This window comes from Hyperoodon ampullatus (genome assembly GCF_949752795.1).
Source record: "Hyperoodon ampullatus genome assembly, chromosome: 15".
Classification (NCBI taxonomy): Eukaryota; Metazoa; Chordata; class Mammalia; order Artiodactyla; family Ziphiidae; genus Hyperoodon; species Hyperoodon ampullatus.
The window spans coordinates 77,202,634-77,218,698 of NC_136928.1; positions in this window are offsets into that span (position 1 = coordinate 77,202,634).

The following is a 16,065-nucleotide window of genomic DNA, read 5'->3' on the forward strand; positions in this document are numbered from 1 at the left end:
ATGGAGCAGCTGCTCCCGTTGCCATGGAGACGGACACTGAACAATGAGCAGACAGAAATGCAGCATGGCCGCCTTGCACGGGAGCCCCACGCTCCCTCCCGGCCTTGACACCGACACACATACACACGCACGCACACACGCATAAGCACTCATACACGCGGCCTAGGCCTCCCAGCTGGAGAAGCGGCCGAAAGAGAGGACAGGGAGGGCGGGAGGGAGGAGAGCAGGAACCGATGGCGAAGGTGAAGAGGACGACAGCTCCACGGCGGCAAAGTTGAGCAACAGTCTCACCCTTTGATTCCAGCTCCAAATACAGTGTACAAAACTAGCCAGTTTTTCAGAGGGTCATGGGGTGCCCTGGATTCTTGTGTAACAGAACTAACTAAAGGGGGTTTCTAATTAGCCAAAGGCATCTGGAACCAAATCACCTTAGCCTTACTTAGAGACGGGTCGCTGAGATCCCGATGCAGCTGTAAGTCCCAGGAAATTAGAAGTATGCTTTCTTCAGTGGACCTAAATCCCATGTAATTTCTCCTTGAGATAATGTGAGGGGAAGCCAAAAGGTTTGGCCACCGTCCGGAAAGGAAAACCCGAGAAAGTTCCCGTCTAGTCCCTCAGGAAGGCAGAGGGAAGCCGCGTCCAGAGGCCTGAGGGTCGTGAGGGGACGCAGGGGGACAGGGGACGACATGGGAGCCGGTGCGGCAGGGGAGTGGGGACGGCTCTGGCTGCAGTGCTCACAGGGTGTCCCTGGGCACCCCTTTGGAACACACAGATGAAGGGGAGTGAACCAGTGAACCCCTGTCTTCCAGGAGCTCCCGGGCCCCCTGGGGAAGACGGCGGGGGTCCGCAATGAGTCATCTCCATCTTTTGCGCCGAGAGCGCACTTCCCGGTGTACACAGCCTCCCCGCTCACCGACGGGCCACTAGTCCCTCTTTCAACCCCTATCCTGTTTCTACAATGAAAACCCAGCACTGGGAGCATCTGAGCCTTCCTGGACCACTGCCCAAGGCCTGGCAATTCCATCAAGGTCCCGACCTCCCAGGAGGCCACTTGATTTCTGGTGGCTTTGCCTGATTCTGAGCAGATGGGGATCTGCTAGATCCCTATTTTAAAAAAAAACAAATGACAGGACCACTTGCTAGTTGGTGTGATCAAGAATGAGAGCTGAAAGGGGACATTTTAGAGGATGGGGTCCCCCACCAAGCTCAAGTCAGAAAGGACACGCTTTAAAGATCACAGCAAGTGAATGCTAGAGCTGGGAGGGGACACTCGTCCCTTCAGATATGCCAGCAGCGCAGGGAGAGCGGCAGAGTCTGGGAAGGGGCACAGGAGAAAGGGGGATAAGGCCGTGACCTCTTCTCTGGGGACAGAGTTTAAAAAGTGATATGGATTGTGGAGGCAAGAGAAACAGAACCCCTTGGAAAGGGGGAAGGGAGCTTGGAAAAAGAAGGGAAGCCTGGGCGGGAAGAGGTGCCTCCCAGTCATAAATCTATCTCATCGGTGGAGTCAGGTTCTAGCAGGTTCCAGTAACTGCTTTAAAGCCCAGTTGAGAAATCCTGAAGGACCCACCCTCGGCTTCCAGCATCTCAAACTATAGGCACCACCAAAGAGAAAACAGTCAAAGGAGGCAGTGAGCACTAGGACCAAGCCAGACCCCCTCCTGGCTCCCCACTGCCTCCTCCCCTCGCAGGAAGGTTCTGGGAGCTCTAGAAAGCCATCTGCGCTGGCTCAGAAGTGGTGGACGGGGAATTAAAAACACGAAAGGAAGGATCAGAGAGAGACGCTCTCCCCCTCAAGAGCCACTTTAATAGATGAAAAAAGCCAGGCGATTTTTAATCATCACAAATTGTTTGAGCCTCTGATTCCATCCTCTGAAACCAGGGCAGCGTCTCCTGGTCACTCAGTGATGCTCCTGGGTCATTGGTGGTCTGAGCTTTCCCACCAGCCGGGAGCCCACCTACATCTCCCTCCCCACTTCCTGGGACCCTCGGCTTGTCCTCCCGTCCAGATCCAGTGAGGCCGGGCAAGCTAACCCCCGCTTATCTGAGGAGATCTGACAAGACTCCGGCCCTCAGGGGTATGGCCGCTGGCAAAACATATGGTACATCGTAAATAGGACTTCCTTTTAGGAAATGAGCCGCTGTAATTAAATCCTCATTCATTTTTTGTAACATACACACAGAGACAAATAGATCTTTATCCTTTGTAGGCACAGAAGAGAAATGGCTTGTGGGGAACAGAGATTCTCTGGTGTCAACTCTCATAAAAGGCTTCCTAGAACCAGGTGGAAGGAGAACGTGGAATTCTGAAACCCAGCCACTGGCCCAAGCGGGTGAGCGCGCTCTCTTTTCTGCCTCTGGGACAAGTGAGGGGCCATTTGGGAATGGAAGAAGATATTTGCCTCGAATTTGGGTGGAGGAAGTGATCTCTCTTCCCATCCTGCAGTTGTACAGTCGAGTAAACTGGGGAACAAAGGTTAAATTAGATTTCTTTCAATTGGGTTTAATTTGATTCTGTTCCACCCAAATGAACACCGGCTGTGAGCTGTGCACTGGGCAAGGCCCCAGGGAGATACGAAGAGGAGAAACCATGGGGCTCAGGTCCACCAGGAAGGATTGCATGGTGAGGGTGGTGGTTTGTTCTGAGGGGTCTGGTAGGGTAGGATTTTCTTCCCAGAAACTGGAGTGAGAGCGCTTCCCAGGGAGAAAGATAGGAGTGGAGGCAGGAAAGGAAACGACATGCTAAGGTCTGTCCACTGTTAGAGCCGCAAGGTTCATGGGGCGTAAGGCTGCAAAAAAAAAAAAAAAAAGAAGAGACTGGACATCCCTCCTATCCTTTGGAGCCAACAAGACTCAACATTGGATTTCCTCAGAAAGGAAATTTCCTCTCACGAAGTCATCAAACATCTGTAGTCTTGCACACATTAGCCCCCCAAAATAAATAAATAAACCAAAAACCTGAACTGGACTAAACTGATCTCTCAGACTGAAAGGTGTGTGAAAGGCAAGGAGCTCGGATGTGCAGGATTGCCAGGGGTCAGCCTCGAGTCATTTGCAAGCCCTCAAAATTGCAAATACTGTGGGGCCCTTCCCTGTAGCGACAGCTTTGAAACTGGTAGAAAACCACAAAGCTTCTTTGAGATGCAAATGTCGCGCGGTGGGCTGGGCTCCGCACCGGTCTGACCACTGTCTTCGCCTCTGCTCGGGTCTGCGCACGGCCTGGCTTTCTGTGGGGCTTCTGGCTAGTTGACCCCAAGGAGGCTAAATCCCAAATACCAAAGCATAATACGAGATGGAAAGTGCTAAGGGCCATTTGAAAATGACACACAAAGTGCTAGGGAAAAAGCATCTTGAAGTCCCAGGAGGAAGAGAGGCTCTATCCCATAGGGCCCCAAACCCCTGGCTTGCCTTGTTGGAATCCTGACTCCAAAGCATAATTGCTGTGTGACTTTTAGCCAAGTACCTCACCTCTCTGTGCTCTGGTTCCCGCTCCGTAACATAGGGATTATAACAATGCAATATCCCTTCCCAGGGTTGTTGTGACATTCACTTGAACTAGTAAAACAAAACACCTGAGATTGTGCAGGATATGTAATGAGTACCTGAAGTGTTGTTGTTTTTTTCATTTTTTTTTTTGTTTTTGCGGTACGCGGACCTCTCACTGTTGTGGCCTCTCCCGTTGCGGAGCACAGGCTCCGGACACGCAGGCTCAGCGGCGATGGCTCATGGGCCCAGCCGCTCCGTGGCATGTGGGATCTTCCCAGACCGGGGCACAAACCCGTGTCCCCTGCATCGGCAGGCGGACTCTCAACCACTGCGCCACCAGCGAAGCCCCTGAAGTGTTATTATTGTTATTGAATGAACACTTTAAGTAGATAAATAGAGACACTGAGGTAGGGTTAGAAAGAAACCATTTTAGATGAAGAAAATTCTGTTAATTCTTGGCATCCGGACAGATTTCAAAAATAAAAATAAGCTTTCCTTGTAGTCCTTGTTTTTCAAAGATGAAATGGACCATCTCGAGAACGCGCATCCATGTTTTGATTGACAGGGACACCACCGAAGGATGCCAGCACGCTGGTGATTGGACTAGATGACCTCTGAGGTCCCTTCTAGCCCTGAAATTCTGCAGTGTTCCTTCTGTCACATGCAGAGGTGTCTTCTCCCGATGTTCACCAAGCCATGAAAAGAGAAGTAAAAGTACAGTGGCTGAGATGCTCCCTGACACATCCTGCCAGAGGGGTCCTGCAGGGTAGCCCATGACCCTCCTGGGATAACACTGCCTATCACTTAGAGGCTCTGGACCTTGCGATGTAGCGTTGTGCTTTAATAAGGAAGGGGTCAAAAATAGGAAGTTTTCGTTTCTCTCTCTCAGCATCATCTTTTCATGCACCTTCACTTAAAGATTAGGAAGCTGAGGCCTGGTACCTTGCCCCACACCATATACAATTAGTCCCTGGCAGAGCTGCAGATAAACCCGGTTCCCATCCTCCCTGACCTCGGTCACTTCCATGAGCTGCTCCACAGTTTGCAAAGGGCTTTTAAGTAGATGATTCTGATCTGCCCCAGAGCAGGTATCACTGGACTCACCTTACAACGCAGTAAACCAAGGTACAGACAGAGGTAAAGTGCCCTGGCCGCAGATGTGCAGGCAGCACACAGTAGAACTGGGATTCAACGCTCTTGTCACTGCACCGCACCCATCCAGCGCCCTCTCTCCCTCACCCCGTGCACACAGCTCTCCTCTGATCCCATCCTCCTTGTCATTGCTGTTCCCTTTGGCCAAGCATCTCAGTTCCAGGGTGTCTACTCTTGGACAATCCTTCTGTCTCCAGGATGCGTTCCATCTCGAAGAAACTGCTCTGCCTATAAAATGGAATTTTTCCTTCAGCGGCACTTCTTCACGCTTTCCACCATTCTTCCCTGTTTTCCTTTGAACCAAACAGCAGTTTTCACATGGATAATTATACTTTGCATTCGCTTAGCACTTTCAGCTCCCCACAGCACTTTCCCATCTATTATCTGGTTCTATCCTAATAAACCCATGAGACTGACAACTTTCTCCCTATACATAAATGCAGATAAGGGGGCACAGAGAAACGAGTGTCTGCTTCCAGGTCACCCAGGAATGGATGGCACGATGAAGACAGAACCTAGTAAGTTTCCAGCTCTACACTCTTTCACTCAACATTACCAAATACATTCCTTTCTTGCCATGAATTGTGTTTTCCTTAAATGTGTATGTGAATCACTTTAAAGAAGGAGAAGATCTTCTGAGCTTCAGAGATGTCAAATCAGCCAACTGTCACAGGAGGAAGAAATGGTGACCAAGAGTCACAAGTGGACACTCTCAGTTTTACTCTTCACTCCGTGTGTGACCCTGGGCAAGCCCCTTCCCACCAAGCCTCGCTTTCTTCACTTCAAAAGACAGGGTTGGACCGCACACTTTGGAGGCTCCTCCCAGGTTCCAGAGTCTATGTTCCTAAATTCAGAACCGGCTAGTAGAAAATGTGCAATTTTCCTTGACTCTCCACCTTGAAGTGACACAGAAAGGAACAGAGACGCAGAGAAAGAGGACTTGGAGAAAACGAAAACCTTTCCCTAATCTTCTAGTTTTCGGTGAAACGGTCTCAACTGGAATGCCAGGTAAATGATTAAAACGTGAGTGGGCATTGTTCTGACTTTTTTCATGATGCAGTCATTTAATCCCAACACCGCTGTGTGCTGTGTGAAACGTATTCCTGTTTGCATGGGGGAGGCCCGTAGGTTTTTAATTCTTCGGTGGGAAACAAAGGCCCTCATTCACTAAACAGTAACTCAAGAGGGTCGTTTCTGCTCTTACCAGTCAAAAAATGTTGTCTGTCCACGAGATCTCATCATTGAACTCAAGAGGCAAAAGAAAGCTCTTTTTACACGGGGTCCCTTTCATACGTGGTTAAAGCCCGTGTTTGCATTTTCCCCTTTATGAATAAGGTCTCAGGTTTATTTTATAGAGAAATACATCAAGCCAGAGGTTTTAATGACAAGATAATGAGCAGAAGACGACTCTATTTGCTGTGAAAGGATTTGTGTTACAGAAAACAAAGTGACTTGGCCATTTGTTTTAGGAAGAAAGACTCGGCAGCTCCCTTCAATGGCTAGCTGAGAAGTGACTTCACACGTCCATAGGACAAATTTCGATCTCATTTACAAAAATTCCCAGAGAACACTCTCTTCATTCCCCAAGGAAGACACAGAAGGCATCTAATTTATGGCCCAAGAGTTGTGATACAAATTTATTCATGGAAGACAAATATGTCATCTTCTAATGGCTCCTGAAATATATAAGATAGAATTACATTCCCAGCGAGGACCATAACACAGAAGGCCGTCTGTCTTCCTGTCTCCTCCATTCATTCAAAGACACCTATTTGGTTAGGGCTGATTAGCTCGCAAAGCTCCGAGGGGGACCCGTGGAGGGTAGGGAGGGGCCAGCACACCCAGATCCATGATCCTTCCACCAAAACTTCAACCCTGCCCTCCACCGGCTTGCAATTTTGTCAGGAAATCGACTGCTACGTATTTGCCTGAAATACAATGAAGAATCTGATAAACCCTTGAAAGAGGTCAAGACAAATAACTACAAGAATTCCAAGGAGGGAGTAATCACAGATGCTTGGAGCTTCAAGGAATGTTTTTTAAAAAAATAAGTGGGCCTAGAAGGACCTGAAGCCGCACGGCCCACTAGAACCTTCTGCAGTGATGGACAGGTTCTCTGTCTGCTCTGAACAATACAGTAGCCACGAGGCTCACGTGGCCGTTATTTGAAATGTGGCTAGTGTGACTGAAGAACTGCATTTTATCTCTAATGTTTTTTTAATTTTAAAAATCTCTTTGCGTTTTTATTGTGGCAAAATACAGATAACATAAAATTGACCACTTTCACCATTTTTATGGGTACAAATCAGTGACATTAAGTATATTCACATGGCTGTGCAACCGTCACCACCACCCGTTTCCAGAAATTATTCATCAACTGCAAATGAAACTTGGTACCCATGAAACAATAACTCCCCATTCTCCATCTCCACCCGGAGCCCCTGGGAACCTCTATTCTACTTTCTGTCTCTATATGAATTGCCTATTTTAGATACCTCAGATAAATGAAATCCTCCAGTATATGTCCTTTTGTGTCTGGCTTCTTTCACTCAGCGTGTTTTCAAGATTCATCCATGTTGTAGCCTGTGTCAGAATTCCCTTCCTTTTTAAGGTTGAATAATAGTCTATTGATGTATACAACGCATTTTGTTTAGCCGCTCATCTGTTGATATTTTATGTGACTAATTTAAATTGAGGTAGCCACGTGTAGCTGGTGGCTTCTAGGTTGGACACAGCATATCTGACGGATTTGGGCGTGTCTGTGGATATGGGAGGGTGTATGTGTGAGTGAGGTGCTGTGTGTGGGTTCACACATGTTTTCGAACACCCCAGGCTGGAGAAGTAGTATTAGAATGGGGAGTATTCAAAGGGAAGGAATCTTGGTGAGCACAGAGCTCAGAGAGGTGAAGATAAAAGCTTTTGGAAAAGAGGAAGGTGGTGGTGGCTGGAGCATATGGTAAGATAAGAAAGGCAAAAAAATAAGACTAGAAAGAAAGCCAGAGCATGAATGGCCCCGGATACCAGGCTAAAACTTTGGAATGATTTCACAGTGAACTCTTTTGATTTGTACAATTGCAACATTATGAACATCTTCAAATCCCTTCAATCATCCTTCTTGCTATTATTTTATAAAGAATCAGGATCAAAAGCTGGACAAATACCTGCAGGACTCCACTTGAGAAAAAATACTATGTCTAAAAGTTCTGGTCTAGAAAGCAGATAAATTAGACAGAAATTGTTAAAGCTGCAGAAAAACGTCCTCACTTCACAAAAGCATTCACTGGAGACTTCCTTTATAGAATGTGCTCCCTTAAGGCGCTGAAAATAGGATTTGATTTGCCAAAAAATGCACTTACAAGTTTTCCAGGTTCATGTTGACAGCACGAAGCAAAGCCCCCCTTCAGAAGCATTGCTCCTTTTAGGGGCTAAAACGCAGGTTTAGGTCTGTTTTTTTCCCAGATTGATGGAAATAAGCAAGAAGAAGGGGAAAGAACTCAGGTCTTCAAGTCCGTGACATCGTCCTCAGGAAAGCGAACTTATCAGAAATGTGGTTTCCTCATCTGTCCAACAGAGAAATTCATAGCCATCTTGCAGGTCTTTAGGTGAAGTACCCCGCCCAACATGTAGAAGGTTGTAGGAACACAAAAAGTGGGAGGGGGTAGAGAAAGCGGGAGTCTTTGAAATTATATTGTTTACAAAACAACCAGATTCAGACCAAAATAGGCAAAATGTCAAAAATCAGGACATCTTATGGGATGTGACTTAACGGTAGAAAAAAATAAGAGACCTGGGTCAAAGTCGTATTGCCTCACTGAATCTTCAGGGGGGGTGGCCGTAGAGTCTCTGTTCTAAGCCCCCAGAGGAGGCTTCCATTCCATGAGCTGTCTGCTTCTTAGAACTTCCTTCTCAGATGTGCGAGGGTGAGGAATATCCAGGCCATGCAAAGCAAGAAGAATACAAACCCAGAAACACGATCTGGATTGTACCCAGGTGGCAGGAAGATTCAGGGTGCAGATCCGCAGAGAGAAATCTTCTATTCTTATTACCTCCACTTGCTAAATGTGGAAACTGAGTCTCAGAGAAATTCTAGTTTCTCCTAAGATGATGTAGAGAGAGTTAGTAGATAGACCAGCAACCAGAACGCAGATGAATCTCCTGTGAATTGAGCAGAAGAAATGTCGGCTTCACTTGGCCACGCCCAGCTTTATTCTGCCACCACTTGTGACAGGGAGCACTCAGTAACTGAGTCAGGGCAGGTACAGGAGAGACTCGGGGCCTCAGGAAGGCACGAATTCATCAGTCTCAGCAAGAAAGGGCTACTGTAAAGTTTTGACTATATTTCTAGGGGACCCTGGAGACCATATCAACCAGTTGTTTTGAAGGTGTGGAAACTGAGGCTCAGAGATAGACGGTGACGCAGCAAATCGCCGGCAAGACAGAGACACAATTCCCACCTCCACACTCTTCTCTCAGCCACAGAAAGAGGCAGAGGTAAGTTTTTCCCTCTTTACCGCTGGTGGGAACCGCCCCTGGTGTCTCTGCTTTAGCCGATCTTTCAAAGGCATGATTAGAGTCAGAGCATCACAAGGGTTCCTCCAGGAAACAAACACTTACCCTTCACTCTCGTTTCCCGGACATCCTTGACTTGATGTTGGGAAAACAACATGAGACCTCAGCCCTGACTCGGGGCTGTGATGGCAGATGCTACGCACTCGCTGAAAAGCAGTATATTCCCGAAATTAACCCAGAAAAAGTATGGGGAAATAAACAAATAAAGGAGTTCCCAAGAATAACAACGCTCTGCTAACACCACCAGTAGACCACAGTTTTGTGGGTGTTTGTGTGTGTATGTCTGTGTTGGCAATCATGAATTGCATCTACATGGTATTTCAGAAATTTTAAAGCATCTTCATATCCATTCTATGATGTGTTCCATAAAATGCATTGATATCCATGGGACTTCTGATATTTCTTTTTCTTTTTTTTTAAAGTTCAACCCCAAATTAGTTCTGCTTCCCATCCTTCTCTGCCTTCATATAACCTGCAGTTTCCATACAAACTGAGTTGCTTAGTATCTCCAAACCTCTGTTTGTTCTTTTCTTGCTTTCTGGAATGTCTTCCTTCAGTATTGTTTTTCCCCTGAGGATCTCCTTCTTATCTGTAAGATAAGTGCTGCTTCCTCCAGGTCCAGACACCCAGGTTTTCAGGGTAAGGATTCCACTGGACTCATGTCTGCATCCCCACTCCTGGCCCAGGGGTCGGCATGGAACAGGCCCCCCACAGGGTGCTGAGGACAGTGAGATCAAGAGGCTTGATCATCTGCTTGGCCCCAGAAGGTGAATCTGCCAGAATTTGGATTAAGACCTGTAGATCTGACTCCCAGCCCAAGGCAGCAACTGAGCGGCTTCTGCCCAGAGAACAGAGGGTGGCCATTCAGAAGCCAGGTCTGGTCTTTCCTGCAACTGGAGGGCTCTGGACAGGGAATCCTGCTTTCCCCTTGACCCTGCCGGGTCCTGAGCCTTCTTGCAGCCCCCTCTGCGGTGGGGTCCTCAGCCCACAGGGTCGCGTTTCCTCTCCTCTCTCCTCATCAGAGGAACAGGCTTAAAGGAATCTGCAAGGTCCTAAGTGACCGTGTCTTTCCTGCTGTATCAGTTTCTAATTGTACAGGGAAAGGTCACGAAGGATGGCTCGGGTACGCTTTCATCCCAGGCTTGGGTTTTATTTCGTTTCCTTCCTCATGCCCCATAGCTCTTCCAGTGTCCTGTCATAAAGTTGCAGGGCTTTTAGAATTATTTCTGATCTCATTTTAAGTTGAAGTGGACGTTTTAAAAGCCTCCGATCCCTTCACTGTGTTTATTTAGGCACAGGTAATATTATAATCCAGGCTGATGCACTTGAAAGTAATTGTCTTGTAAATATTTGTCTGGCAAATCCTAACAGGTTCCTGGGAATTGAAGTAAAAATCATTTTGGCTGAGTCATGTTGTAGTGATGTTCTTTGAACCACTCACAATGCGTGTTCCACACACATATGTAGGGAGGACGGCATTCATGGGATGGAGGATGGCTGACGGATGACCCCCGCTCCTGCTATGAGCTCAGAGTGGAGACGGGAACACAGAAGATGAGTGTAGTTAGAGGAACACAAGTGAGTTATTATTGAAAGGACACCAACCGGAGAAATCATCATTTGGACTGAAGGAATCAGCGTTGGAGGGAAACCTTGAACTTAGATATAACTTGGTCCAACGAAGATTAGAGAGAAGAGCGCAGGGCGAGAGCATCTGTTCCCTGAGATGTGCTGAGATGGGGCAGCTGGATGGGACCTGGAATAGGGCCGAGAACCTTGAAAAGACTCCGTGGAAACAACGAGGGAGAAACCTGAAGGGAAGAGCAAGGGTGGGAAGGAAAGTCACTGATTGGCCGTTGCTCCCTCTCTTCCTCAAACAGAAGCAGATTTTCTGTAAAGTTAATGAAACTGAAGCTTCAGGACCCTCAGCCCACTGACTTCTTCCAGAACCTTAGCAATGGACTCACTCGGTTTTATAAAACTTGCAAAAGTAAGCTCTTTTAGAGGTGAGTGATTTAGAACCCTGGCTCTCTCACTCCAACTTCCCCTGGGTTCTCGTTGATTCTGGTGGCAGTGCAGTCGTCACGGGCATTTTTGCCATCCAGCTAAGGGGAAACCGGTATGAAATACTGACTTCACAAATATAGCCTAAAACTTACCACACAACAGCACACGAGGTTGTTGATGAGAAACTTGTGCATGAAACTTGTCAATTCAAAGAATGTTTAAGATTCATCCCTGCATAGGACTACCTTGAAATCTTACAGCTCTGCTGTGAAAGATACTTGATAGAGGTCTTTTCAAAATTAAAAATTACGAAATAGATGCTTTTCTAAAGTACACATAATTTTTTAAGAATGATTAGCCATTCCATGCTAAAGACTGGATTATCTTTCCATTCTCTCTATAGAGAATACTGCTAAAAAATTGTTGTCAGATGAAGAGACCACCCAAAATATGTAGGAAGCAGTATTCCAGAGGTGTCCCAGGTGATTCATTAATAAAACGGTCATGGGTTTTCTGGGGTTTGTGATGATTACGGTGCTCAGTGTTTTCATATGGGATTTTTTTTTTTTTTTTTTTTTTTTTTTGCGGTACGCGGGCCTCTCACTGTTGTGGCCTCTCCTGTTGCGGAGCACAGGCTCCAGACGCGCAGGCCCAGCGGCCATGGCTCACGGGCCCAGCCGCTCCATGGCATGTGGGATCTTCCCGGACCGGGGCACGAACCCATGTCCCCTGCATCTGCAGGCGGACTCTCAACCACTGCGCCACCAGGGAAGCCCCATATGGGATTTTTTAAAGTTCTTTTACCCTGAGTAAATACTTCCTTTCATATCTGATTTTGTTCTTATGGTTTTGTAAAGAGGATCCCCCAATTGCATAAGTTTCAGGGCCCACAAACTGCATCCACCAAGCCCTTTCCCGTCCCCACCCTCTGCCAGGGACCACGCTGATCCGGTTGTGAGGATTCAGCCCCAGGCTCCCCTTCTTCTCGAAACTGACCATGGGGTTCATTAGCCTGTGGTTCCAAAGAAGACAGACCCAAGAGAGTTACATTACGGTGTTTCTGACGGCACTCTGCTGAATGTTCTAGGGCCTGGCTCCAAAGAGCCGCTCCAGAAACACCTTGTAAGGAGGTCAGGTTCTCAGAAGTGTAGGCTGACAGAGCTACAGGCTCATTACTTAGAGGACGGGTTGGGGAATTGAGGCCAGAACAGGGACTAGAATCCAGAAGTTTCCACCCCAAATGTATAGAGCTGGGGGCGGACGGTGGGGGGGGTGTTGGGATCAGCAGATGCAAACTATTATCTATAGGATGGATAAACAACAAGGTCTTCCTGTACAGCACAGGGAACTGTATTCAGTATCCTGTGATAAGCCATAATGGAAAAGAATATGAAAAAGAATGTATATGTATAACTGAATCACTTTGCTGTACAGCAGAAATTAAACACAACATTGTAAATCAAAGAAATAAAATAAAATGCTTTTTAAAAAATTGTATAGGGAATTCCCTGGGGGTCCAGGGGTTAGGACTCCGAGCTTTCACAGCTGAGGGCCCGGGTTCAATCCCTGGTCGCAGAACTAAGATCCCACAAGCCATGAGGCACAGCCAAATAAAACACACACACACACACACACACACACACACACACACACACACACAAAGTATAGAATGGGCACTTCTGCCTTCCAGGCCTTGGATCAGCTGCTAAAAATTCAGAAAAGAATAAAACATGGCCCTACCCTGGGGAAGCACACATTCTAGCCAGGCAAACAGTCTTATGAGAAGGTCAGTAGCTCTAGCACCACGAGATAAGGGCTTTAGAATCCAGATCTCCTGCCTCTAGACCCAAGACCATGAAGTGTTCACAATGACAAACTCATCAAAGGGCAACCTAGTTACCTGCTAGCTTCCTACTAGGTCAGAGAAGGGTGGTTATGGGCCATCATCAGACTTGCCACTGTTGGATCTTCAAAGTTCTTCATTACATTAGGGACTTTAAAAAAATTTAACAAACATTATATGGGACTTCCTGGGTGCCAGGAATCACCCGCAAGAAATCTATGTAGATTAACTAATGTAATCCTCATAATAATCCTAGAGGTGGGTGGTATTAGTCCCCTTTATAGATGGAGAAACAGAAACATGGAGAGATTAGGGAACGTGGCTGTGATCACAGAGCCAGGGAGAGGCGGAGTGGGCCCCATCCAGGCCGCCTGGCTCCAGAGCCTGTGATTCACCCAGGCTCTGTGCTAACTCTAATCTAGAGAAGCCTTGCTGAGCTATCTCCACCCAGAGCAGAGTTCGTGAGCATCCGTCGAAGCTGGGCAGCCAGATTAGGTGAAAGGAGGGTGGGAAGTGGAAGTTGATTCCTTGAGGAGACTTCAGCAACACAGGTGAAAGATCCCCAGGTGTGGAGGTGGAAGTCTTATTGTGAATCTGGGCTGAAAGTCACATGACCTACCTCAGCTTCCTCACCTGGCAAATGGGGACAAAATTTCATCCTGCCAGCTGGGAAGTGCCTAGGTGAGAATCCACGCCATGCCACGTTTGAAAGGTCTTTGCAAAGGTGGGGAAAGCAGAGGGGTTGTTCAAATAGGGAGAAAAAAATGAAGACACGGAATTTTAGCCAAGGGACACTCCCTGGGGCATTTGATGGCTACTTCAGTTAAAGACATTTCTGGGTAAAATGGTTTGTGTTTCCGATTCTGCAGTGGCAGATTTGCAGCCTCATTAAACAACTCCTGGAAAAGGCCAAGCCAAGCCCAAACTCGCCCGGTTTCTTTGTGGGAAGATGCCAAAGGTGAGCAGGTCAAGAGCACTAGCCATGGATTGTTCTGCTCCCAGGCCTTGGGCTGCCTTTGTGCTCCACCCTCGTCCCCAGGTATCCCATCGCCACCACCCCTCCAAGTTTGCACTATTTCTAGGTACCTATACCACTTCATTTCACACGGTATGAATCATAATCCACAACTCCCAAAAAAGAATCAAAAGAATTCATGAAAACAGTTAAAAACATCACATCCAGCTACTGGAGCGTTGGTTTTTCTCTCTCACCTGTGGATCCAGGTACTGAAGGGCAAGGAGAGTACCACACATGTGCCCATTGGCCATTCTTCCTGGGCCCTGGACTGGAGGGCAGGCAGTTGGGGCAGTTAAAAAAGAAAGGAGATGTTCGAGGGAGATGTTCCCTGACCCACATCGGCTGTTAGAAACCTCCCTCGCCCCCAGGAGTTCGGAGGTTTTCCTGAGTCTGTTGGCAGATTTGATCTCACACAGTATTCTTGGAATCTGAAAAACTCGTCTTTGCCACCCTCGTCCCTCTTGAGTCCCCGGCTTTCCTCTGTAGGTTGTGTCCCTCCCTCCAGAAAGGCTCCCTTCCCTCCTCACCAGGTAGGATGGTGGACGCCTTTACGAGAGCCCTCATCACCCTGTTTTCAATCCATTCCTGGGATTGCTTCAATTTTCTTAACTGAAGTATAGTTGCTGTACAATATTAATATTATATAAGTTACAGGTGCACAACATAGTGATTCCCAATTTTTAAACCTTATACTCTATATTTATTGTAAAATATTGGCTATATTCCCGGTGTTGTACAGTATATCCTTGCAGCTTATTTTATACATAATACTTTCTACCTCTTAATCCCCAACCCTTTATTTCCCCTCCTCCCCCGCTGGTAACCACTAGTCTGTTCTCTCTATCTGTGAGTCTGATTCTTTTTTGTATATTCACTAGTTGGTTGTATTTTTTAGATTCCACATATAAGTGATATCGTACAGTACTTGTCTTTCTCTGTCTGACTTATTTCACTTAACATAATGCCCTCCAAGACCATCCACGTTGCTGCAAATGGCAAAATGTCATTCTCTTTTATGGCTGAGTAGTATTCTGTTTATATATATATCACATCTTCTTTATCCATTCATCTGTTGATAGACACTTAGGTTGCTCCCATACCTTGGCAACTGTAAATTATGTTGCTATGAACATGGGACTGCATGAGTCTTTTCGAATTAGCGTTTTTGTTTTTTTCAGATATATGCCCAAGAGTGGAATCGCTGGATACTATGGTAGTTTTATTTTTAGTTTCTTAAGAAACCTCCATACTGTTTTGCACAGTAACTGCACCTGTTTACATTCCCACCAGCAGTGCCCATGCTGTATTATAACAGCTATTCCTCCCTTGCCTCTCCCCACTAGGCTGTAAGTTCCCTGAGGGCAAACAGTTTCGTGCTTCTCTGTATCCAAAGAGCAAGTACCGGGCTGAGCACAGAGCAGACGGCAAATAATAGTTGACTGACCTGAGCCCGCCTGTTATGGGGTCGATGTGTGCCCCCGAAAAGGTATGTTGGACTCTTAAGCACCAGTACCTCAGAATGTGACCTTATTTGGAAATAGGATTATTGCAGAGGTGATTAGTTAAGATAAGGCCAAACTAAAGTAGAGTGGATCCCTAATCCGATATGACTGGCATCGTTGCAAGTAGAGGGGCATTGGGACTTCCCTGGTTGTCCAGTGGTTATAGGACTAGGCGTACCCACTGCAGGGGGCGCAGGATCGATCCCTGGTCAGGGAACTAAGATCCCGCATGCGACGCTGGGCAGCCAAAAAAAAAAAAAAAAAAAGGAAATTTGGACACAGACACAGAGGGGAGATGGCCATGTGGAGACGCAGAGATTCAGAGAGAAAACCCAGTAAAGATGAGGACAGGGACACATCTACAGGCCAAGGACCGCTAAGGATTGCCAGCTATCAGCGGAAGCTGGGAGAGAGGCCTGGGACAGTCCTCCCAGAGAGACTTTGAAAGAGCATGGCTGTGCCGACACCTTGATCTCAGACTTCTGGTC